This window comes from Marmota monax, unplaced genomic scaffold (genome assembly GCF_021218885.2).
Source record: "Marmota monax isolate L192 unplaced genomic scaffold, Marmota_monax_Labrador192_F-V1.1 WCK01_AAM20220418_F8-fsc00001, whole genome shotgun sequence".
Lineage (NCBI taxonomy): Eukaryota > Metazoa > Chordata > Mammalia > Rodentia > Sciuridae > Marmota > Marmota monax.
Window position 1 is genome coordinate 59,752,115 of NW_026693777.1, and position 25,576 is coordinate 59,777,690.

General features: G+C 40.5%; 1 protein-coding gene and 1 long non-coding RNA gene across 2 annotated transcripts in view; one reads left to right on the forward strand and one right to left on the reverse strand.

Moving 5' to 3' along the window:
* Myo1e (myosin IE) overlaps window positions 1-25,576 on the reverse strand; it is a 191,099-nt gene that overhangs the window by 157,159 nt on the left and 8,364 nt on the right. The gene's annotated exons all lie outside the window — the stretch shown is intronic.
* LOC124104184 (uncharacterized) lies at window positions 1,452-25,542 on the forward strand. Its single transcript, XR_006855374.2, has 3 exons — window positions 1,452-1,843; window positions 19,475-19,720; window positions 24,369-25,542. It is a non-coding gene; the product is annotated as an uncharacterized LOC124104184 (long non-coding RNA).

A 25,576-nucleotide genomic window follows, 5' to 3' on the forward strand; every position in this document is an offset into this window, starting at 1 on the left:
AGTCTCCTACCTCTCTGAAGAAGATGGTAAGTGGCAAGAGTGAGGTGATGCTGGGGCTGGTGCATGCCCACCACCACCAGCAGCTCTATAGGTAACTGAATTCCTAATTCTATTGCACTCTCCCCAACAGGCACAGGCCAGGTGACAGAGATGTCAGCAGAGACAGAGAGTAAGAAAACCTTCACCCCTGCATGTTTCCTGGGCAGTAAAAGGCTTGCAGAATGTGGCCTTTGCTCATACCAAAGGTAGGAGGAGATGGGAACAGAATAGTGCTTTCTTACCCTGGGGAAGTAGCCTTCCACTTGGTCCTGTGCTACCTCCCAGGGAATGTGGACTGAAAAAGAGATTCTGCAGGAGACAAGAGAACATTACCCATTCCCAGGCTCAAGCCTTCAAGACTTTGTAAGCTCTGAAAAAAACGAAAACACAAACAAACAAAAAAAACTCCACCCACTTTTATTGAATTGGCAACTGACCAGACAATTGAACAAATGGGTCCTGGGGGGGTTCTGTCAGAAACTTCATCTTACAATCTCTGGGAAACCCCAGATGTGCCATTCATGTCATACATGAAATAGTACAATCAGTAGTATTTTACGAAAACAAGCCAGGAAACTTAAAGGACATACATGATTCCAGCTATTCAGATATGAACCTGATCAAAACATAACCTGCTGCACATGGCTGTCTGCTTGGCTCCCCCATGCAGTTTGCATTCAAGCTACTTCATGTCCTATGAAATGGAGAGACACCACCAAGGCTTCATGCCAGTCTGGTGTGTCACTCCTCATCATCACCAAGCAACATGATGATGTGGTCACTGTGCTAGCCTATCCATTCAGTGTAGGAATTACAGAGGTGAGTGACTTACCTAATGAGCCTCAACTAGAAAGCAGCCTGCAGCCAAGGCCAGAGATCTTCAAAACAATATGTCCAGTCCAGCTCATTAGATATCCAAATGCCACCCCACACGTGCATTGTTGGAGGAAAACAGACCCAAGACTCAGTAATATAAACATCTGGGTAAGAACAAACCCAAAGAGATTTTGACATCTGTTCAAAAGGGCTTCAGGAACACTTGGAAGCACATTCTAGGAGGAGAGGAGGCCCACCCAAACTTTCCCACAATTTAGTGTTCCTTCCAAGTTCCTGGCATCATATGACTCGAGATGGAAACTGCCAGCTGTCAAACACTAAGCAGGCCTACTTCCTGCATAACCACTGCTTTTTTGATTCTCTCTTAAGGTCTTTAAAAGAGCAAACCACAGCTATTCTCACTTCCCAGAACCCTCTGCTGATTACAGCGTGAGATCAAATCCCCATGGACAGGGTGGACTGGTATTTCAAACATGAAGCATTGGAATGCACATTAATAATTTACCAATGACTCTAAACAAATATTGTTCATAGGGGGGGGGTTCATGGGGGGGGGGACAGCCCTTACTTTTAAATGGGAAGTCAGTCAAATTACCTCAGTACTTTAGGGAGCAAACTGCAAAATACCTTCTTAGAACTCAATTTTTATTAATGCTGATGGTTCATTTTTTAAGAATTAATCATTCCAAGTTTCAAGATTCTATTTCAGCATAAAGTTCACTTTATTCTGCATGTGGATTTCCGCACTCTCTGCCCAAATAAATTAATACGTATTCCAAAGTCTCAGGCCACGATCAATGAAAAACCACAGCAAATTCCTAAGCAGTAATAGATATTCCACATGGCTTGAGACAGTTGAAGGAGCATTTTTTAAGGTTAAGAATCAAAGTACTGTAATCGAAGATCTTAAAAATGAAGCAGCATGGGCTTCTCAAGGTACCTCCGTTGACTTCTGGGATCATCTAAGGTAAACTTTCCTCTCCTAGTCCTTCCCTGCTCTCTCTCTAATCCAGTTTCCAGTTCTAAGAGTGGCATATAGTTGGCATTAGGTCAGTGGTATTAATTTATATTGACAGTGGAATGTTAAAAAAAAAAAAGGCAGACTAGGTAGAATAATTACTTGTGAAAAGTGCATACTCACAAATATTTCCGAGGTCTAATGCCAAGATTTTGCCTAGTTTATTCTAAAGGCATATAGTGTAAGGAAGTACTAAAAACTAGAATAATACAGTCTTTTGTCAGTAAATTCCTAAACAAATTGTTTTTAAAAATCTATCCTTGATTTGACTTGAAGGTACTTAAAATTTAGTACTCTCCATTCCGTTTAAAATATTAAGTCCTTCCTTCCTTCCTTCCTTCCTTCCTTCCTTCCTTCCTTCCTTCCTTCCTGTACTGGGGATTGAACCCAGGGGTGCTTTACCACTAAGCTATAGCTCCAATCCCTTTTTATTTTTTATTTTGAGACAGGGTCTCATTAAGTTGCTGAAGCTGACCTCAAACTTGAATTCCTCCTGCCTCAGCCTCCTAAGTCACTGGAATTATATTATGTTAGAACAGAGGTCAGAAAACTATAGCCTGTGGGCCAAACTGTGCTTGTTTTTGTAAAGTTATATTGGGACAGCCACACTCATTCATGTGCATATTGCCTACTGTTGATTTCATGCACAAAGGTTCAGTAGTGGTGGCAAAGACTGTGTAGCCCACAAAACCTGAAATATTAATTAGGTGGCCCTTTAAAGAATAAGTTTGCTGATCTAGTGATGGGCAAACTGAAGAAAACTCCAAAAAGGTATGAAAGCAGTCTTTCCCGGTCCATGTTGTTACTATATTGTGGAATTTGTAAGAAAAGACTGGCCTTTTAAATCACAACCAGCTTTCTCTTCAAAACCCATCTACAATTAGAGGAAACACATCTCTGAACAGAAGGAAGAGCATCTGATGTGTGGAATAAATTAGGGGTCCACAACACGTCTGAGTCAGGAGAGGAACACTTGGGAACCAAGTAACCACCCCACATTTTGGGATGAGATGGAAAAGGTGAACAATGTACACAGATGGTAAGAGAAAGACAGACACTCTCATCTGCAGACTGCAATCAATTTAACTGTCGACATCAGCCCAAACAAATTGCTACTTAATGCAAAATTATATAAATGCATCGCTTCCCCACCCCAAAAACATTGAGCTGGGAAGAAATGAGTCCAAATTATCAATACTTCATAAGCCTACAATAACCTGAATTTCACTCAGGTTAGCAGTTTATGGCATATCTCTTAAAAACATGTAAATAACCCCGATAAAGTCATTCCTGTAGGTCATTTTCACCTGATGAGAACTGTTTTAATCAGATTGTTTTTCTCTTCACACGTAGCTAATTCTGGCTCTACAAAATCCATCTTTTCAGATTTGGTCTCGCTACCTGCAGCTATTATTGCAGGGTCAAAAGACATGAAAGGAAACAGAAAGGCTAATTTTAAAGTGAGGATAAGGTGCAGCTAATTCGAGTACAATGAAGCCCCAAAGCTCTCTTTCTTAGGCTAGAATCAGGCTCTTGGTAAAAATTGACAATTTAAAACCAAAATGTACCCTACCAGTTTACCTCCTTTGCCATTTTATGCCCTTAAACAACCCCATAAGTAGAAGGAAAGTAGACCTTATTTACAGTTGGCAGATGAGAAACTTGTGTTCTCAGAGAGCTTAAATCACCTGCTCAGGGTTGTGTGTAGAATTCAGCCTTCTAACTGCTGCTACTTCCCTTGTGAGGCGAAAGTGTGTGATAGGAAAACCATAACCAAGAATGCAGACAATCGAACAGAAATAAATCCTGGGCTTTTCTATAGCTCTTACAAGTACATTTATATTCTCAAAATTAAAAGCAAACCCAATATTTTCAAATTATAACTTGCAATTTGATGGGAAATAACAAGCAAGCTGATCCAGGTCACTGGAGAGGATAGCTTGCATCTCATTAGAATGCAGCAGTGATCAAGAGACTATGTGTGCTATTCTGTTCTCCAAATCCAGAGTGGGACTGTCACTGCCTGGTCTAAATAGTTAAGTCCACAAAATTAGGTCAAAACTTCATGCTATTGCTAAAGAAAAGAGATTCCAGGAATTAACTTTTCTGGCCACCCAGTGACAATTTCACTGTCAAGACTGGCCCCATATTGGTTTCTGGCTTTCATTTTGGAATTGGGGATTGAACCCAAGGTTGTTCTATCACTGAACTATGTCCCCAGCCTTTTAAAAAAAATTTTAGGAGGGTACCAGGGATTGAACTCAGGGGCACTCGACCACCGAACCACATCCCTAGCCCTATTTTGTATTTTATTTAGAGACAGGGTCTAACTAAGTTGCTTAGGGCCTTGCTAAATTGCTAAGGCTGGGTTTAAATTTGAGATCCTCCTGTCTCAGCCTTCCGAGCAGCTTACAGGTGTGCGCCATTGCACCTGGCTAATTTTTAAATTTTGAGACAGGGCCTTCCTAAGTTGCCCAGGCTGGCCTCAAACTTGGGATCCCCTTACCTCAGCCTCCTGAGTGGGATCATAAGCACATGCCACCATGTCCAGCCATGGCTACCTTCTATTTTAGTGCATCCTCTTGCCAGCATTCTGCACACATTATGAAATTTCCTACTCACAGCCTCAGCCCTGTGGCACGACACTGGATCTATTTCCCATTGTGGGGTGCCCTTTCTTTGCACAAACTATTCCCCACTTCCTTCTAGATCCACTTGATTTCTTTCTGCCTTGATTTCAGCCTCTACGTCTTCATTTCTTCCCCTTTATTTCTAAAATGCTTATAATTGAGAGCTGAACCACAAGAGTAAGTTCAGTAAAGACTTTTGAGCATCCACCAAATATGTAGGTAAACACTTTAGAACCAACATATACCCATAGAAGAGAGCTACTTTTTCTTGCTCCAAAATCCCCTGGAAGTACACCCTCATCCCAGGGAAGGTAAGACAGTTAAGTGACTTCCTGGCTAAAGTCATCAGAGAGAAAAGAATCACAGAATATATTATCCTCAATTTTATTGTAAGCTTACAGGAAACTGCAGTTATTAGCCTCTAATAATTCCTAAATGCCACCTTATATTTACAACTCTCACTCTTTCATGCCCTTGGTGAGCATGTAAATGGGCAAAACTATTCTAGAATCCAATTTTGAAGTTCCTCTCAAAGGGTCTCATGCACCTTATCCCATGAACCAGTAACCTGCTGCAGCAACAAATTCACTCGACTGGAACAGAAGCCCAATGTTTACCAAAAGTGGGTGCAATCTAAACACCCACTGATACTGGATATCTCTGAGTAGCAGAGAACAGCAGCATCCAGGGGACAAACTGGTGGTTGATGGTGACACCCAAGATACAAGAAAGGTGTGGGGAGAGGAAGAAGACAGGATACCTTCATATCCCTCTATCCACCACCTCATAAATCAACACTAACCATGTGAAGACTGGCATCTGGTGGGATTTCTCCTATGCCTTTGTCCTTCAAAAAACAAACCCTACACATAATGCAACTGATTATGAGAGTCACCTACTTTGTAGCTGTTCTTATGCTTGGATTTTTTGTTTTGTTTTTAAACCAGGGATTGAACCCAGGAGTACTTAACCACTGAGCCACATCCCCAGCCCTTTTTATTTTTGTAAGACAGGTTCTTGCTAGATTGCTTAGCATCTTGCTAAGTTACTGAGGCTGGCCTTAAATTCGTGATCCTCCTCCCTCAGCCTCCTGAGCTGCTGGTATTATAGGTATGTGCCATTGTGCCCCACTTTATGCTTGGTTTTTAATCACACATTAAACAATTAATCAATTAACTCAACAAATTAAATGCCTGCTCTATGCCAGGTGGTGTACTAAATCCAGGAAAAACCCAGTTTGGTAGCAAAGAATATAAAAGAGATGACTAATAATGGTGGACATTTACATTTGGAGAAAAAGTGGTGAACAAGACAGAGCTTCTGCCTCCCTAGACATCACAGCCTAGCAGGACCACAGGTGCAAAACAGAGGCTGAGGCCAAGGGGACCTCAACCTATCCCCACTGCTAGCTTTCTGTTAGTTTATCTTGCTCATCTTATGATGAACAACATCATTTCAAATTAGAATAAGTAACCAAAGTTCAGTCTCAGGGTTGACCAACATCCTTGCTCTTTAAAACATGACCAATTCAGATGATTTCTGAGCAGAGTAGATAAACAGCTTTTTTCCCCACTAGTGACAATGTGGCAGAAACAACTAGATGCCCAAAGTAGAATGAGATGGTAGCAGTAAAACTGCCACCAACTTCATCCAAATATTCTCCAATGCCTCATTCTTCACAAGATGATGATACAGAAATCACTTTGCAAGGACTTCAGCAGCCCCCCTAGTCACTCTGCCAGGTCTTTTGTTTCAACCTGCCAGGGCCAAAAACTAATAGGAAATCTGAGAAAAACTTGCCAACTCCTTTCATCAACTGTTAGAATTATTTACTTATCTGATTGGCATAAACATGCCCACCATTTTGCTCTGTTCATATGTATATGTATTATCTCTAGGTCACAATAAGAAACCTGGAAGGATATTATTACAAAGCAGACAAAAGAAGCTTATTTGCAAAACACAAAACTATAAACACCAACTGCTCCTGGTTGAAAATACTGCTTAGAAATTTCTAACAAATTTACTAGTATAAGTATTTAAGTCTATACTATCTTTTATAAGAAAAAATTAATAAAGACTGTATCAAAGAGAATATTCATACTATCATGAATCAAACTTCAAAAGAGAAAACAAGGGCACTCTGTTGGCACATGGTCAATCCCCTTGTAATCTCCTTTTGTGTGTGTGTGTGGTACTGAATTCAGGACCTTGCACATGCTGAGCAAGCATTATACCACTGAGCTACCTCTGTCCTTGAACTTGTGATCCTCCTTCCCCAGTCTCCTGAGTAGCCAGGATTATAGTAGTGTGCTCCATGCCCGGCCAGAATAATTTTTATTCATTCCCTGCATAACTCATAGCTTTTTTTATTTATTATTATTTTACTTTTTGGTGCTGGAAATTGAACTTAGGGCCTTGTTCATGCTAAACACATGCTCTACCACAGAGCACCAACCAGCTTCATATCTCCTTAATATTAAACAAAATGCATATTTTATGTTAAAATTAAAGAAGAAAAAGAACAAGATTTGGCACAACTTGGTGGATATGCATATTTTTCTTGGTATGTAGTAAAAGGTGGACCATCCTCAAAAAGTATGTTAAAATTACTTGAAACTACTTTCAAACATTTCACTGGCAAGCACAGTGCTACACTATGAGATGCGATCTGCCAGAGACCATTAAAATGCAAGATTTGAGGAATTTTGAAAGCAGTGAATGATGATTCAGTAGCCACATCAGGACAGCATGTTTTTTGCATCAAAAAAATCTGTGCTGAGTATGAAAAACAATAAAAAAAAAAATCACTTGGTTCTATATCAAGGATTGCTTTGCACCGTTGTCCCATGCATAAGCCACATGGAAAGAGCTAGAAAAACTCAAGAGCCCTGGCTAGGCTTGCTCTCACACCTCTTTAAAGTCCCACACCTGTTTTCTCCAGTAACTTAGTGACTAGGATGGACTTGCATTTAACTATGTTACATCTCACACCCCAGGAATTGGCCATGGCTAAGCAGACTGAGCATTTATTTACCAATAAACAGGATGGAAGATCGGGGAACAAATGCATTCAAGCCATTCCCCTTGAGAATGGTAGAAAAGGAACTACAGCCTTTGAAATGGTCCATGGCTCTGGTTTATGTGGAGGAACACTGGACTGTCATTGGATAGCCACATTGCTGTCTGTACATACGGCTCTGATGCCTTCCTTCATGATAACCTGACTGTGTGGTGTGGGGCTCTCTCTGGTAAGCAAAAGAGTTCTGCAGGGTCTCCTAGCTGCCACCACTCTCCCCAGCTCACCTAGTAATAACCTATTTAATGTTTATTTACGTCTCTTTAAATCTAGATCTCAAAATGCCATGGTGTCTTTTATTTTAAAATCTATGTGCTTTTAATAGGACTTCAATTTTGGACATGTGTTGGACCATCTGAAAATACTTTGGTATCTCCAGTGATTCACACAACACACTCCAAGAATCTCTAGTTTTAAAATAAATCTGTGCTTATAAAATTACTCCTTATAGTTATTTAATTGTTTATAGTTTAGAAAACACTTCCAAATGCATTATTGCATCTGATCCTTATAACAACTCTAGAAGGTGATTTGCAATTATGAATATTTCCACTTTACAGATATGAAAACTGAGGGAATTGATCTAAGATTATAAGAGCCAGGATTCAAACAAGGGTTCCAGGCTACAAATTTCCACAGAACAGATTTTAGGTATAACTAAATTGAGTTTCCTTCAGGTATGAATAAAAAAGATATAAAGGCAGTTTTGTTTTGTTTTGTTTTTTTGGTGGGGGGGAATACCTAGGATTGAACTCAGGGGCACTCGAACACCGAGTCACATCCCCAGCCCTATTTTGTATTTTATTTACAGACAGGGTGTCTTGGAGCACCTCGCCATTGCTGAGGCTGGCTTTGAACTCTCGATCCTCCTGAAGGAAGGTAATTTTGATGAAACCAACTTTGTTCAGCAGGAGTTGCATTATTCGTACCTATGAATAGTGAATTTGATGGTGATTTTTCTAAACATAAACATCCATCAGATAAAATTTTTATAATGTGAAGCACATGGTTTTATCCTGTTCTACTATTTCACATTTGGCAGAAAATAGAGTTTAGCCTACAGTACCAGACTTAAAAGAACATTCAAACTACTATAGTCTAAAATATCTTGCTCACAAAATTCCTACAGGACAAAGTAAAACCAAGCTTAGAAACATCTTCGTTTAAGCAATAAGGCAAATCACTCAAACACAATCCCTACGCTTCCCCATCCATGTGGTTGAACTAAGCTTCTTTCCTCCTCTGACTCCACTGAGAAGCGTCACCCAAGAGTGTCAATTAATCAAACTAAATCCTTCTGAAGGAAGGAAGCTCAGTGGTATTTGCAGATTTAGCTACTAGGTGTAACTAATGCGGCCCCCTAGCAATAATTGCTTTGTGAAGCAAAGCCAGTAGAATTATTTAAGTTTGGGGGAAAAAAATGAATAGATTGCTTAGGAATTTAGTATCCTCTTCTATTTACAACTGACTTTCTATTTTCATTAGTAGGAATCTTTTTTTATAATGGCCACGTAAAACTAGGTCAGCATTGAAATTTTCCTTTTGCTACAGAGATGAATGGCTTATGCAGCACCCAGCAAGTTCCTGATGCCCAGATCTGGGCCTGGCAAACTTTCAGAGTTTTCCAACCTGTGGGCCAGAGAGAGGACTATGGTTATTCTACCTAGATAAAGGGCCGCCAGAGGCTGAATTAGGAAGAGGGGAACAGAGAAGATTGTTACCTCTGTGATCTTAGAACTTGTCCAATACATGAAACACTGAGCCAATTCTGCTTCCTGAGATGTCCTCAGCTCCCGCCCAGGATTCCTGGGTCTCTGGAGTGCCGGAGCTGGTAACTTCACAGCTTTCTGAGCAGGGGGAGCTTCAAACCTCTGTAACCTGTAACCCCCTCGCACAAGCAGAAGAAGCAGGGTCCTGCACTCCCTCCGATAAAAATTTAGGACACTGTGAGAAACACTGTGTGAGAGAACCAAAGGCATGGGAGAAATGGCCACTGTAAGGTCAGCACCCGACAATGCAAATATCCATGACATTTTATCTTGGATTAGCAGTAATGGACACTACATTCCTTACTTCTATTTATCAACCTGAGACAGGCAGAAACCTCTCAAGGTCTTCCTCAGAAGTGGGCCTAATGAATGCTTTAGAATTCATAGTGCTTAGATTTTGTGTGTAATAAAAGATGTTTCCCTGGGCTTTGTTTTCTAACCAAATGTTTATTAGCTGAACTCTGGTCCCAAGTGCAGACAGAAATATAAGATAACTTGGTTAGTTGAGGTAGAAAATCCTATTCTTTACCTAACCTATTCCTTACCTCAAAGCTACTCCCCAGACACCAGAGTTGTCCAGCTCTCGGTTTACCTACAGCCCAAAGCCCCTCCAAAAGACACAGAAGTGCCATTCTAGGGACTTTAGGCTTCCTTCCTGGGAGTTCTTATTTTGAGTCACTGATTTTTCTCTCTCCTAATGAGATTGTTTGTCACCATTTTCCTTTTTATGGCCAACTTCAGTTTCTTTTTTCCTAAAGAAAATCAGCTACTCTGATTCTTTCTCCCTCAGATGGCAGAAAGGTACAAACTGAATATATGACAACCACAACAAAATTAAAATGTGCACAACACAATTCAATGTACAGAACTCATAATGGAGTGGGAATAAATGCACTTGGATTTGCTAAGTAGCTTTCTTCAAAGGAAAAAGAGGTCATTGCTGTATTCTTCAGAATGAAGGTTCTCCAAACTCTGCGGTATGGAATACAGAAGTTTAGAGGCTAAAAAAGGAAGAGAGATTTTCTCCGCCTTCATATATAATTCATCAAAGGACTTCTCTACCAAGAATTCAAAAAATCCAGCCTGACATTTAAATCAGCGAAGCAAACTTTTCACATAGAACTTGATTTCCTTGAGTTCTGTTTTCATGATGTGCTGGGCTCTTGTTACATTTTCTCTGGATAGTTTAATTTCTAAGGCATACTGGAGGGAGAAGAAAAATTGTCAAAACAGGAAAAAGTAAGACCTGGGGTAGTTATCGATGCCTCTCACCAAGTTTTTTCCACGTATAGTATCACGATGTACACAGTAACATGAGATGACATGTTTATAATAATCTTTTGCAAAGGATCACCTTTTTTTTTTTTTTAAGTTTCTTGTCTTCTAATTTACTTAAATATTTTAAGTTAAAATTAAAACTAACTTTGTAATTTTTTACTTTGGGATAAAATCAGGAAAAAAGTATTTAAGAAAACTCTTAAAGAATCAACAAGTACTAAAGAAAGTTCTAGGAACTCAAACTAGCATGTCATTAAAAAAAAAAATCACCTCATCTGCTGGCTGCACTGGTGCATGTCTGTCATCCCAGCTACTGGGAAGGCTGAGGTAGGAGGATGTGAAGTTCAAGGCCAACCTGGGTAACTTAGCAGACCCTGTCTCAAAATAAAATAAAAAGAGTTGATTGAGGATGTAGCTCAGTGGTAGAGTGTCCCTCTCTACTATCCTCTCTGGGGTTTGGATCCCCAGTACCACAAAAAAAAAAAAAATTAAAAAAAAGTCAGCTCATCTATTTTTATATTGTTGATATGATTATAGCTTGAAAAATAATTTGAATTTATTTAAAAAGAAAAAATTTATAAGATACCTAGCTTTTTATGAAGAAAGAAAAGGACATCAAAGAAAAAGAGAGGCCTGACCAATCAGGTGGACAGAGGAGCCACTACTCTGTAAAGAGAGTGAGTCTTTAGAAACAACGGGGTATTAAACACATATAGCCCACTGGAAACTCTTCCCCTAAAATTATCAGGTATGCTGAAGAATTTAAATTTGGGGAAAAAAAAAAAACTAAACAAAGTACAAAAAATTGCAAAAGAAAAATAGCATAAAAACGCAAAAGTTGGGGCTAAGGGTGTAGCTGAGTTGTAGAGCACTTGCCTAGCAAGAGAGGGCATCACACACACACAAAAAGGCAACTGACTCAGGGTTGGATTCACAGCACAAGTTAGCCTCTCTGAACCTCAACCTTCTCTTCTGCAAAATGGAGAGAACAGAATCTCTTCCAGTGGGTGACTGTGACGTGGCAGGAGATGACTCCTGCAGAGCTGGAGGCTAGCTTTCATACTAATCCTGCCCTTTCCGGAGAGAGTTGCTACTCTGACTCCACAGAAGGAAGGAAAAACAAAAACCACAAACAACTTCCCTAAACTTGGACTTAGGAAACAGGCTTAGAGCTATATACCAAACTGTGCCCTTGGATAAAGCATTCAGCCACTCTGATTCTTTCTCCCTCAGATGGCAGGCTTGGTCTGATGTCACCAAACCACTTCAAAATTCTGAAGTGAGTTAATGAGTGAAATTAGTCTCAAGTTTTCTTGTTTCGAATTGAGGTTTATTAACCTTGTAGGAAAAAAAAATCCAGAATCTTTTTTTTTTTTTTTTGGCTCTGAAAAACATTTATTAGAACTGTCAGTCTCTTGAAGGTGTTATGGAACTCATCAGGAAAAATCATCTAAATTCATGTGAGAACAGAACCAAAGGTTCTAAATAAAATACTAGTTGCAGGGATTTCTAGTCACTTCTATGCTAGGAAGTCTATTCTCCACATAGTCAGAAGATCCTTCATTTCATGGACCTGACTGCATTATTTTTAATACAGTTTTGTTAACAGTTTCCCGGGTTTTTCTATAAGAAGAAATTCAACATTTTTAAAAAGTAGACATCTACTTATTTCATGGCTGTAGAATATAATGTGAAAATATGACGATGAGAAAAGTAATTTGTTTTCTTGGGTACACAGAATGCTTTGTTTCATTATACATAAAACTCTCCATTCTCCAGCTTGCTAGAACCCAACTGGCTAAGCATTCACCTTTAACTTTGGATCTTATCCTGCTGTCAGAAAATAACATTGACTAATTACTTTTATATTTCCTTGGATACAGGATGATTAAGACAAGATAAGGAAATTCAAAGGGAAACTCAGGAAGAGACATTATTAACTCTCTCATACCCTTTTTGGGGAGTGGAGGGGTGTTTAGCCTTGGACGCTAGGAACTGATAGCATATTCACCAATTCTTAGAATTCCCAAGGTTTTATGTACATTATTAATGGGTTAGACATGTTTCTGAATTAAAAAGTCACCTTACAGTTTCCTCTGCTTTCATATAAGACTTCCTTTAAAGCTGTGGGGGGAAAAAAAATCCTGGGGTAAATGGACCAGGTTTTATCCAGTAATGGCATTGCTTACTTTCTGGAAGTACTTCAAAAAAAAAGCTAGAACACATGGGGTTAATATTTCCTAATACATCTGTCACTCTATAGTTTGCAGGGGACTCTTTTGTAATTAGTTATTACAATGATATGATTCCTGGAGTCAGTGTTTTCTCCTTCTGAGATATGAGCAAAGACCTGGCTCTGCTTCTGAATCTCTGCTAGGCAGAATTTAAGCATCTCTCTCCCTCTTCCACTTTCAACTGTGCTTCCCTGATCTTTCTGTAGCATGAGAAGGTGCATCAGGGAACCTCCTGCCCTCTGCCAGGGATCTATTCAGTACAGGCTGCAGGGAGTGGTCCTGTGCTGCACAGTCAGCCCAGATTCAGCTCCTTCTGCACCCACTGGCCTTACAGCCTCCTTGAGCCTTCACAACCATGGCCCAATGGCCCAGGCCACTCTTCATGAGGAGTACACTAGGACACGGGGAGAAATTGTTTTATTTTGTTTCACTTTTTTGATTCAAGAGTAAAAAAATGGAATGAGTCAGAATGCTGCATCCTTTCATATTTAAATAAATGAGATTTTTATTATACTCATGTAGGTGGTGATATGATATCCATTAAATCATACAAACAAAATATGAATAAAATTATTAATATTTTCAAAAGACTGTGACAGGAACAATCCCATTTGAACCAAGAATAAAAGTGTATAAAATAAACTTAATAAGAAACGTAAAAGAATTGTGTAAAGAGAAGCATACCTCATAGAAGGCCCTAAACAAAGAGTTCTAATAGAGGACACCATGTTGTAGATGCAAAGACTCAGACCTTCTCAAATGGCTATATAGATTCCATGCAACTTCAACAGGAGGATTTCTTTCTTTTCTTTTCCTTTTGTAACATGGTGCTGGGGCTTGAACCTAGAACCTCAAACACACTAAGTACATGCTCTACCACTGAGCTATACGCCCAGTCCCAACAGTTTTCAAGAGATTTTGTTTTGAGACTTTGACGTGTTAATGTAAATTTTATCTGGAAGAATAGATGAAAATGAATTGCCAAGAACTCATTTAGAAAGGAATATAACTAGGGCAGTCTTTCCCATACAAACACAAAGACAGATTCTAAAACTAGAATAATTATACAGTGTGGTGCTGGTTACTGGTTTGGGAGTAGAGGAAAGGATTAATAGGACAGAAGAAACCAGAAACAAATTATAGATGTGAATTTAAAGGTGGCACTTTAGAACAGAAGGAATGCATTATTTAATAAATTACTTATAGGACCATTAACTAAAAAGTAAATTTCAGATGATGTGAAGAGTTAAATTTTAAAAATACACAAAAGTTCTAGGGAAAATACTTATATAGTTATATAATTAGGGGAGCAAGAAAAACAACCTAGGAAAAGCCAAAACACACCCCACAGCTCAGGATGCAAGACTCCGGTCTTGCCAGTTCTGCAGAGCTGTGTGTAGAGCAGTGGGCCCAACTGTCAGTTTCCTGCTGGAATCACTAGAAACCTCTGTGTAAAACAGTTGCTGAGTCGCATCCCCAAACTACCAAATCACCTCCTTAGGTGGTTCTGATGCCCTGCCAGTTTTGGAGGTCTCTGATCTAGGGTACAGTGCTAAGGTAGGGAGGAGGCAGGGGGATCTCAGGCTGCAAGGCATTTGACAGACGGCCACAGCTCGGCCATCACTGAAGGCCCCTTGGACAATTAGGGAGGAGGTTGAAAAGAAATTTCACCAAGAATTTTCCAAACAGGCAAACCACCCTGTCCACACAAAGATTCACCTTTCTCCAGTCCCCTTGGAGTCACCAATCTTCTTAAAGAAGTCAAATACCAAACAAATATCCTCTCTTCACCAACCAAATAAAAAACCCACAAAACTTCCTAAGTTGCATGGTTTCTGATCAGTGTGCATTTGGTATTATACTTAATGGCAGCACAGTCAACAAGCCTTAAATATCTTAAATACCTACCAACAGTGGCTCTCAGCCTTAGCTGCTTTTAGGAACCACCCCGGAAGCTTTTAAAAGTAATACAGTTGTGTCTGAACTCCACCCCTAGAAGCTCTGATTTCAACTTGTCAGTCCAAGACTGACATGCGTAGATAGCACCACAGGTGGATCTTAAGTTAGGTGGAGACCACTGCTAGGTCAGAAACAGCCCTGCTCTCTGGTGTTCAACATCCTAATGAGACGGTTCTATCTTTGGTTTATGGTTCTATCTTTATGGTAGTCTATGATGCATGATGCTGGAACCTTTCAAATGAGAGGCCATGGGCAAATGGAAGAGGAAAGTGCCCAGCTGGGAAGGCTGGGGGGCCCAAGGGATGGGATTTTTGTTGAGTTTAGGTCTAGAAGACTCAGGCATAGTAGCAGGATACTCAGAGAGAGAGAAAGGGGAGAAAATGACCATTTAAAACCTTCTTAGTAGTAATTATTTCATTTTCTTCTCATAACCTTTCACATGGACGTCTAAGTATATATACGTGTTTCCTATATTCTTTCTGCTCGCAATTATAATTTTCTAGCTAACAGAATTGGATACAATCCTGCCTTTAGCATGCTCCCAGTGAAGGCTGAGTCTCCTCCAGCCCAGGGTCAAGGCAGAAAGGGTGTCTTTTCCTCTAGGAATGCACTGCAAACAATCTACCATATACAAAAGGGTGAACTGAACACCCTCTCTTCAGAAAATTTGAATTCAAAAGCCTTCTTTAAATTACTCAGCCAATTAGGGAGGGTGATAAGAAATTTTGCCAAGGATTTTCCAAATAGGCAAACCACCCTGCCCAAACTCAATGGAGGCATTACTAATTCGTCTCAATCTGGTTTGTATTCTCTGGGCCGGTGATACAACCTTCCAGAGAATGAAAGCAGAAGCACTCTCCACCCGCCATTCATCTCTCCCCAGACAAGTCAAAGGGAAAGTCTGAGGCTGGACAGATTCAGCAGAGATGTGTCTAGTTTTCCTGAACCATTTCTAACGTCACTCAGTTGAAGTAATTTCCTTAACAGGCAACATGAGACTCTTTCAAAGACAATCTGTTAAAAGATTGGAAAGAAATGGTATGGTTTTCTAAAGTTTAGTAGGCCAGAACTTAATAAATTAGTTAGAAAAATGCTCATGTAGGATCTGTACCGGGACAGTTGCCTTTCATTTTGGAGGCAGACAGAAAGTCAGAAAGGTGGACATGTAGGAGAGAACTCCAGCCAAAATCCCACTGTGGTACTTCATATAGTCTCAGTGGTAGGATCCAAAGCATTTATACCTTTATTATTAACAATCAATATATCACCCCTGGAAAAGAGAATGCAAGCTATACTAACTTCCTTTTTAAAAAATGAATTTGAAGTTCAGAGTTAAATAATTGATCTACTCAGTTCCAGGAAACAATGAGGGGGGAAAACCTACCCAGGTCACCAGGCAGGCTCCTACCTCCCCCTCAGGGTAGAAGAGACCTGCTGCCTGCCATGGTCTACTGACTCACCTTCACACCCTGGCTGGAGGATACGCTGAGTCACAGTTTCATTAACATTTATTCACTGTCGTCCTAAGAAATTTAGAAGTGGGAGTTCCAAGAACTGAGCACAAGGAAAAGAATGCAGATGAAATTAAAAAGGATAAAGTTAGTAATATCTGTCATTCAACAAGTCATAATAGTGGGGCCAGGGGTCTCTCAGTGGCAGTTTTTGCCTAGCCCTGGATTTGACCTCCAAGCACTGCCAAAAGAAAGAAGAAGGAAAAAAAAAAAAAAAAACTCAGAGAGACCAGATGGTGTAGTTCTACCCTCAGGGACCATATGCATTCCTGAAGAAGGAGTTTAGAGGAGGTGGGGGGTGGGAGTCCACAAGGAACCCTAACATCTCACTCAAGTGCCAGGAGAAATGGGGGAAATGACCAGAGTGCACAGGAACATGAGGAGAGAAAGATGGTAAATTCTGAAAAGTGCAAAGAAATGTAAATCATTTTGGACCTCAAGGGGCTTACAGTCTATTTCGGCCATAAGATTCCGTACACAGATGACAATTCTAGATTCCACGTGATTTAGTACTCAATACCTCCATGATAAGGACCGAGGTTTGAAAGGAATGATCCCTTCTATGATCAAAATCAAACGTTTCTAGGAAATGAACCTTTAGTTGAGCCTCTAAGGATTCAGATAAATGGCAAGAAAGAGAAGGGAAGTCTAGTCATGGAAAATGACTAGCAGCTATGTTTTAGGCGAGCGATAAAACATGAGCCTGAGAATCAGTTCATTCATTCATTCATTCATTCAATCAATCAATCAATCAATCAACATTTATTGAGAACTTATTACGTGCAAGTTAATAATAGGGACAAGGCATCTAAACCATGTAGTTTACATACACCAGAAGGATTACTGAAAAATAGAGGTGGATGGAGCAGGTTTAATGGGGACAGAAATGCTGGGGGTTTTGTTTTTTGGGTTTTGGTGCTAGTGATTGAACCCAGGACCTTGTGCGTACCACCTCATGCTTTACCACTGAACTACAGCCCCAGCCTTAGTAGTCTATTTTTTGGTTGAAAGGGATAGTACCACGATGTTAATTCTATCCACGCTGTTTCTGTGAATTAGAGGGAGAAAGTAAAGATCTATTGTGATGATCCCAGGGCACAATACAGATTTAAACCCGTGTGACAGCTGTGAACAGGAAAGGAGAACCCTGTGAAGACTCACAGGGATTGGGAGGCAATAGGTCAGCAGGGAAAAGAAAAGAGGAAGAGAGACACTACCATCTCCAGCCCAGATGCCTGTGGGAATTCTAATTCTAAAAAAAAATACCAGCCAGGCTCAGTGATGCACCCATGTGTAATCCCAGCTATACGGGAGGCTGACGCAGTAGGATCACAAGTTCAAAGCCAGCCTCTGCAACTTAGTGAGTTCCCTGTCTCAAATTTAAAAAATGAAAAGGTCTGGGAATGTAGCTCAGTGGTAGAGTACCCCTCCGTTCACTCTCCAGTACAGTAACTAAGTAAGTAAAAGGAAAACCACCCAGGACTGGAGTGTTCTGGAAGTGGGGCTCTTTCCAAAGCCCTTCTCTATTTTCATCCTACTGATATTCCCCAGGTTGGATCGCTCTGCCTTGCTTCTCTGGACTGACAAATTCTGTTCTTGGCCTCTGTAGGAGAAGACTGGATAGACTAATTTGGAAAGATCACTAATGGTAGAAACCTTGCATTAACAGCAGCCATGGAAGAGACATTCTAGGTTGAGAGTTTTCCTAGCATGCTGTACACAACCACCTATTCTGTGCATCCAGCCAAGGAGAGCTTAACTCCAGAACTGCCCGAGAGAAAAATTCCCACAATTCCATGTTGAAGAACTGCTCTTAAATTTTTACTTGAGCAGTATAATTAGATATGATTGGTTAGTTGGATTTCTAAAGACTGGAGACATCTGGCTGCATCGTTGTCCCTGAAAAATGGGGACATCGGTTTTCCTCCCGAGGCATGTTCAGAGTCATGCTATCTTGCCTGGATTACGTGCTCATTTGCAACCACCGAGGGACCTGGGGAAAATGCAAACTCAGAATCAGTAGATCTGGGATGGGAGCTGGAGTTCTGCATTTCTGATACTATTCCAGGTAGAGCCCACACTGCTAGTCCCTGGACCCCCAATTTGGACAAGTCTTGGAATAGACAGTGCCTCTCCAAAATTGACCTTAATTTCAGGTGACCCAGAATTTATATTCCTTCTCTACCATTTTTCAAATGGGTGACCTGGTACAAGTTGCCTAATTCATTTCTTTCCTCTTCTGTAAACCAGGAGAAATAATAATAGCGATCTCAAAGGTGAACAAGTGCTGGACAATTTAAAGTCAGTGTTCAGTAATTTTTTACTTCCAAAGACAGAGGCTCTTCTTTTCAACGCTATGGAAAGCTGTTTAAATGCTCAGAAGCCTATCCAGCCTCTGAAAAGCTCTGAAGTTTCCAGAGAAAATTATCAAGAATGCAAAGTACGGAACACCCTCAGAAATGGGAGGAGCCACTGGAAGCTCTTTATCCCCATGTAATCCTGCATAATCACAAACATTTCCCAAAATAGCTTTATCCTGTATTTGTTTGAGTGATTTATAACATTAAGATCTACCACATGATTTCGCAACTCTGAAATTCCCAAATCCTAGTTTTCAGGGAATGGAAGCATTTCTTTCCTAAGGAGGCCAGCACACCTGTAGATTTACCAACCTCAGAGGACTTCATCGACTTTAACCTTCACATCTCTTCCAAAAAGTCAGATTTCACCCTGCATTAAGAACTGCTGTCCTAGGGCATTATAAAATCCTCTGATCCAAAACATCTCTTTAATGCTTAAATTTTTAAAACGCCTATCCCACATGAACCAAAATAGTCTTACACCTGGAATTCTTTGTCATGGGCGAAGAAACAAACCTTCGCATCATTTCTACATTTTGAAAAGCAAACCACAGCTCCATAAATGTGCCATTTTTGGGGGGAGGGGGGTTCGGTTAAATATCATCATTCCTTTGTATACATTAATCTTTTAACCCCCAAACTTAAAGTATGTAAACATAAATGTCATCATAAATATCAGGTTCCAAAATAGTCTGTAGTTTGTGTGGATAGACTGTATATAATTTTTTAAAATTTTTTTCTTCCTTTCTCTACCACACAGCCAGAAAAAAACCCTACTGAGAGAAAGCTACACCTACTACAGAGAGCTCCCCCAACCTTTCCAAAAACATTAAGAGCCATTCAAAACCAAAGGAAATGCCAAGACACAAGGAAAAGTTCTCTTGATGCAAATGAAGCTACTGGAATTTGGAGGAACTGAATAAACAAAACAATTAAGCCATTAGCATGCCTCCTGAGACTCGGCCTCCTGCCCGAGGGAGGCCACCACCAGATCCCATTTGCGCAGGTGAGTGGTTAGTTCACTGAAGGAAAAACAAAGGGTTAGGGTTAGGGTTCTGTCTTTGCCAGAACAGAAACTTTGCCAGAAATTTTTACATTCTATATAGCTGAACAAGGAAAATCTTTTTATCCGACGATCTGGCAGTGACCCATTATATCAACAAAAATAGCCTGACCACTCCTTCAGTTCAGGGTCAAAGTCACAGTGGCCTTGGATGGCATAACTAGTGATCACAGGCTGCTGCCTCCCCACCAGGCCAGCCCCCAATTTGGAACAGCTCTGTTCAGACATGGGAACTTTGGAGTGGAGGGGCCCTGGTGAAGTTTATTTCCATTTCAGCCTGCTGAGAGCAGGCACCACCCCTGAGGGGGGCGGGGTGCAAGTCCGGACTGGTTATGCAGGCTGGGGCAATCACTTAGCCTCTCAATGCAAGGGGTGGAAGGAAGGGGGAGGAAGAGTCAGATGCAGAAGCTTTCTAGCCCACCCAGCTTCCTTCTGCAGCCACACCGGGTTAATATCCTGTTCTATTAAAAGAAAGGAAGCCTCAGTGTGGTTTTATCTGAAGGGGCTATTTTTATCTTTGAAAAACATTTCCAGTTTACAATTAGTTGTCTACTTTAATTCACTGTCACCAATCATTCATTCATTGGAGGCTGAGTTGCTGCAAACCAAGTGGACTTGGAAGGTTTGGAGCCCTCCAGGTCCTTTTGTTCTAGTGTTTGGTTTACTTGGTGAAGTTGCCCATCTTAACACATGGCAAACATTGTGCCAGGTACTGGTAATGTCAAACTGAGCCATGTTGTCCTCTTCAGAAGTTTGCAACCAAGGACAAAACAGTAAACAAATATCTTAACGAATTAATATCACCCCCAAGCCTCCCATTGGCCTGTGGGCCTCAGCTTACCTTGCCTGTCTCTCCCTCTCCACTCTGGTCAACAAGCCACTTAGATTCCCTCACCCCACATGTTCAAACTGGAGATCAGATGTCTTTCCAGGTTCTGTAGGCTAACTATAAACTACCCTACTTCTCTCTGGCCATTCACATAGGGGTCTCTTTCCTTTACACTTCTGTAAGAGTTTAGAAGACCTCACCCATCAGATCATGAAAAACAGTGCAAAAAGCTCAAAAGGTGCAAATCTCCCAATTTGAGTTCACGTTCAAAGATTTCATGAGGGTTAGTTGGACATCACCAGTCTCTGGATTCCCTATGAATTTTAAACAGCTGAATTCACCCTGCCCTCCCAAACCATAAGCAATAAGAGAGCATGTTGTTAGGCTGGGCTGTAACTCAGTTGGTAGAGGGCTTGCCCAGAATGCACGAGTTCAAGTGTGGGAGGGGTGGTACTGTCTAGGCAAAATCCCATTCTAATTCTTCCTTCCATCTTTCCATGTACTGTTTGCCTATTTCTTAAATATTCACATCTGTGAAAATCAATGACCCGCATACAATAGATTTCACCTTCTGAGAGAACTATCCTTCCCTGCAGATTCCTCAACAGTGGTAAGGGGAAGGAGTTTGCCCAGGTTTCAACATTATGGCTGCTTGGCAACAGAAGCATCCCAATGTCAGGCTGCTTTCTATTGCCTTCTGTGGATGAGTGGCATGGCTTCCAGGTGCCCTTTTTAGTATCCTTCTCTGTATTCTCCCTGTCTTCACCATGCCATATTCCCAAAGGGTGAGCTGAGCCAAGTCAGGAGAGACACCTATGCATCAGACAGCTTCATCAGTCCAACTAAAATCAAAGGCTCTGGTGACATCTGAATCACAGGGCATTCACACCAATTCACTCCTCCTCTTTTGTTCCATTAGTGGAAGAAACAGAAGCCGCGGTTTCTTGAAGTGGGTCTTGAGAGTGCTTCACTGTGTCGGCAGTTCTGTACTCTACTTTTGTCCTTCAGGACAATGATGTGGAGTGCAGTTTTAAAAAATGTCTGCTTACACAGAGCAGAAGGAAATACAAGCATTTTCCCATTAAATTTTATTCATTTATTTTATTTATATATAATAGCAGAGTGCATTACAATTCTTAATACACGCATTCAGCACATTTTTTCATATCTCTGGTTGTATACAGAGTATATTCACAATTTGTGTCTTCATACATGCACTTTGGATAATAATGTCCATCACATTCCCCCATCCTTGCTAACCCCCTGCCCCCTCCCTTCCTCTCCCATCCCTCTACCCTATCTAGAGTTCCTCTATTCCTCCCATGCTCCCCCTCCCAATCCCACTATGAATCAGCCTCCTTATATCAGAGAAAACATTTGGCATTTGGTTTTTTGGGATTGGCTAACTTCACTTAGCATCATCTTCTCTGACTCCATCCATTTACCTGCAAATGCCATAATTTTATTATATTTTAAACAAGTCTCGTACCCTTAGTATGGCAAGTCACAAAACAACAGGGCAGAACCCAACAACAAAGGACCCCACCTGAAAAGGATTTATCAGAAAAAAAAAAAGTGCACAAACCATCATAAAGTGTCTCAAGATTTAAAGGGTATAACTTTAACTATGAGACTAGGAAGGTAGAACTGAGGCCGGATGGGGGGAGGGGAGGAAATAGATTCCAGCCAGACACAAGAACATCCAAGTCTATGAGGGAAGAGCAAGTTGATTCCACTTGGACAGAAGATCCAGGTAAGAGTCAAGGTAAAGGGGAGGCTGAAGCCACGCTGCAGAGGCAGAACCATCATACTTTGCAAGTGGTGGAATCTTGCGATTCACCACGCCTTATATTTGAAGCATATAAAATGCACCTTTGCCAATGATATGAAAATACAAATGCTGCAAAACACTGGAGACTCTGATTCATAGTCCCAAACAAAGAGGACAGTGTCTCATTGTCTCTGCCGAACAATGCTTGACGTGTTGGTGAGATGGAGGAGGATAGAAAGAGCTCGAGAAGGGAGGAGAGAGCCCCCTTCCTTGGCTGTTTCCTCACTTCTGAGCAGATGCAGGTTATTTCCTGGCTTTCCAGTGGTCCTCCTTCTCAGTCCTCCTGGTTCCAGAGGGAGGCTTCAAGTGGAGGATGGGGAAGAGGCCTTGTGGGGAAAGAAGGGACCCTATTGGGAGGATGTGGTTGGGGTGTGGCGAGAAGGAAGTGGAAGGAAGAGGTGGTCCCAGCTTTCCTAACCTCTTACCTCTAGTTCTCAGTAGTAGAAACAAAGCACAGAAACAGGTATGAGTGCCCCCAATGAGTAAATATTAATTTTATAATGAATGTCGATGAATCCTCACCAGGGAAATAATGGACTTTCAATTATTTACATAAAGTCAAAACTTTATGCACCTGATTTATACCTGAAGTCTTTGTTATTACAGGAGAATATAATAATCTAAATAGAAGATCAATGTTGTGACTCTTTTTATGCTTCATTACTATTCTGAAAAAATCAAGTTAGTTGTCAGCCCGCACATAATACCTACCATTGCTGCATATCAACTTACTAGTTTAGTGTCTGAGAATCTTAACAAAAAACTATTTCAACTTACCACTTTCAACCTCCCTTCTCTCTAATGCTGCATTATGTTTGATTTTTAAGCAGTCCCAATAAAAGCAGGTTTAGGACCAGGATTCCTAGAGTACAGATCAGGAGACTTTGCACAGACCCTGCAAGTAGTTCTAGGATATTTCAGATTTGACATTCTAAATTTAAAGTCATCTGATTATTGAAAGAAACCAGTGTTGTCTTTATAGCCATTAGCATGATACGATACAGATGAGGAAGAATAAAGAGGCTGATAACCATGAACTTACCCTACCGATGGCACCTAAAGGTAGTGCCTAAATAGTGTGAGGACTGTAAGGGGGGAAGCCAGTCCTATCCCGCATGCCAAGATACTAGATCCTCCTGTAGATGAGAAGTCCCCTCAATGACCAGAGATGTTTACATTAGTCTCTAATACAAGGCTCTACTATTAAAAGTCAAAGGAAAACTACTAGCTTCTGTCCTCTGAGACAGACTTCTCTTCTAGGCCAAAGAGTAGTTAGTAACAAGTTTTGCTTCATTTAGACGCCAATGTAATATGTTTACTTATGGATGAAATGCTGTGATATCTAGGATTCTCCTCAAACTAAACCAGTGGAAGTTGAGCACAGAGAAGATTGGTCATGAGCTGCTGATTGCTGAAGTTAGGAGATTAGTTTTCTCTCCACTTCTGAAGTTTTAAATGAGACAGGGCAGAGCAGAGGAAGAGAGGATATATCAAAGTGAAAGATCTGTAGGTTAATGGATTTTTGGAGTCCTGTGCACAAAGCTAAATTAATCCTATTCAATTCACATCTTGTTGAGCCCACAGATAGCACAATCTGTGGCTCACTGAATATGGAACTGACACAGGGTTATTTTAAGAATCATCTTAGAGTCTAAAAGACATGACTTTCAACCAAGGGAAAAATGTATTTTTTGGTCTGTGTAAGGAATGTCTTTCTCCACATGGACAATCAGTGCTTGCTAAACAGGCCAAATTGGGAAGGAAGAAGTCTTGCCCCCACCTTGGAAGGCATGACTTCCACCCTTTGGTCCAAAAGGACATCTAACCCAGTCTGGTTTGGCATGACTCATTGTTCTCTCAGTGGCTTAGTTAAATGTTATTTTCACAAAATTCCCTTTAATAGAAAATTATTTTTCTTTTTGTTGTTATAGCTTCTGCTTTTACCTTTTCTTCAACAAAACATAGCAACTTTAGAATCAGACTGAGTAGAATTAGACTGGAGCTCAAATTCCTCATGTCTTGGTAAGACAGCAGTGGACGTATCAAGAGCCAGAGTGCCTTCTCTGCCATGTACAGGAGTTCCAAAGATCAGCCGGGGTAACAGGAGCTACCACTGAATTTATTCCTGCCTCAATGTATTCATTCAATTAAGGAAAGATGAAAAGAGAAAAGGCTGAAATGGGGGAACTATGTAGTCCCTTCCCACACTGACTCTGGACTTAGCCATGTGACTTGCTTTGGCCAATGGGGGCAACTACAAGCATGATGCAAACAAAGTCTTAAAAAAAATGCTTTTGTATTGGAGTTTGCACTCTTGTCGTTCTTGGTGATCCTGTGGTGTGACCACTACTATGTAAACAAGCCAAGACCAGCCTGTTGTGACAAGAGAGACATGGCCAAGTCATCTCCATTGCTCCAGCTGGAAGTGGGCCAACTACCAAACATGTGAGTGAAGCCATCCTGGATCAGGCATTTCCAGCCAAGCCACTGGCTGACCACAGAGCTCAGATGAGCCAGCCTGGATGAGAACTGGCCAGCCAATACACAAAATCATGAGAAATGATAAATCTTTATGATTTATTTAAGCCCCTAGGTTCAGGATGTTCTGTTATACAAAAAGCTAACACATATAACAGATTAAGAAAGGGCGACTAAGAGATGCTAAGATATATTAAAAATCCCAGGATACATCCCCTAATGAACTTTTATACAACACTTAATGGAACTTACTATGGATTCAATCTCATGTCAACTATCGTTAAAATAAGTTGACATAGATCCAAAATTGAACATTCACCCTAATATTCATCTTAAAAAAATAATATTTGGTACAACTTACAGAATGATATTGTATGGGCTTCAGGGGTTTATGAACCTCTGAAATTATATAAAGAATTGCATATAATTATATGCATTCTTATAAATTGGAAAAATGTTAAAATTATAAAGAATAATAAAAAAATTTCTATGTAAACACTGCTTAGAATTTATGATACTATTTTATCATATTTACTTTGGATTTATTTTTTATATATAAAACAAATAAAACATCAGCGACCCCCATGTGAGCCTTGAAGGCATGGGAAAAATGTATGGTTTCCCAGAGTCCAGTATATATATATATATATATATATATATA